The sequence below is a fragment of the Podarcis raffonei genome, chromosome 17 (assembly GCF_027172205.1).
Source record: "Podarcis raffonei isolate rPodRaf1 chromosome 17, rPodRaf1.pri, whole genome shotgun sequence".
Lineage (NCBI taxonomy): Eukaryota > Metazoa > Chordata > Lepidosauria > Squamata > Lacertidae > Podarcis > Podarcis raffonei.
In genome coordinates this window covers 37,320,371-37,321,853 of record NC_070618.1, presented here as the reverse complement: position 1 = coordinate 37,321,853, position 1,483 = coordinate 37,320,371, and positions in this window count along the sequence as shown.

Genomic DNA, 1,483 nt, shown 5'->3' with positions numbered 1-1,483 from the left:
GGTGGCCACTTGTTTCTGATAAACCCATGCTAGGTCTTAGTAATCACAGCACCCTTTTCTAAGTGCTCACAGACTCTGTTGGAAGACCTTTCCTGGTATCGATATCAAGCTCACTGGTAAGTTGTTGCCTGGGTCTTCTTTCTTCCCCGTATGTAGGAACCTCACCTGTTCTCCAAGATTTCTCAGAGATTATAGGCAGAGGCTCTGAGATTATACCCACAAGGTCCTTTAGTATCATTGGATGCAGCTCATCAGGCCCTGGGGATTTTAATTCATTTAAAGTTAGGAAACCTTTGGTCCCCTCAGAGAGCTACAGTTCTCAGAGTGGTTTAACAGCCTGGGAATTCCCTGTGAGGGCCTAGAGGTCTCCTAACAATGCTCAGCACCTTTCTCTGAAGAAGGCATGAAGGATAAATTTCTGATTGACCATCTATTAATAGCAGTCCAGTAGAGAATGAGAAAAGATTGAAAGTTGCAAGGTGAAACCTTATAATACTGGTTTCACAGGGTGTTGTACTTAGCTTTTATGGCGGGAAATGACACACAAATTAAGAGTTCTTCATGGTGTTTCAAAAACTGACAAATGTATTTCAACTTTGAATACCTGCATCACAAATGCCAACAAGAATATAAAAAAAACCCCTCATTATTCTATTTGTTTCTAGCGTATTGCAGATAATTTGCTTTCACATCTCAATTCCCCTCCTCTATGTGGTCTCATTTATTTTGGTTTGCTATTGGGTGTTTTTCACCTGGTTCTGAGGCACTTGGAGTTGGGGGGTTTGGGGGGGTATGTTTGTTCTCTCGGGACGCGGGTGGCACTGTGGTGTAAACCACTGAGCCTTGGGCTTGCTGATCGATCAGAAAGTCGTGGTTCAAATCCCCGCGACGGAGTGAGCTCCCTTTGTTTGGTCCCAGCTCCTGCCAACCTAGCAGTTCGAAAGCATGCCAAAAAGTGCAAGTAGATAAATAGGTACCTCTCCGGCAGGAAGCTAAACGGCGTTTCTGTGCGCTGCTGTGGTTTGCCAGAAGTGGCTTAGTCATGCTGGCCACATGACCTGGAAAAACTGTCTGCAGACAAATGCCGGTTCCCTCGGCCTGTAAAGCGAGATGAGTGCCACAACCCCAGAGTCATTCACAACTGGACTTAACTGTCAGGGTCCTTTACCTTACCTTTTTATGTTTGTTCTTACCAGTTTTTAGTTTTTTGTTCTCACCAGTTTTAAAGTGAGTTATAACTTAATGTATTCTTGCTATTGTAAAAATAAAATAAAATGCTGTACTTGATCTTGACAACAATGAAATATTATACAACAAACAAACAAGCCCGTCTCAGCACCCATGATTCCTTGGGGGAAGCCATGACTGTTTAAAGTGGTATGATACTGCTTTAAATGTAAGTTTGCAAGGGAGAGGTTCCCTTTCATCTCTGTATTGCAGCCAATCCCACACCACATGATTTACTGTTTCCTCCACCCCACAG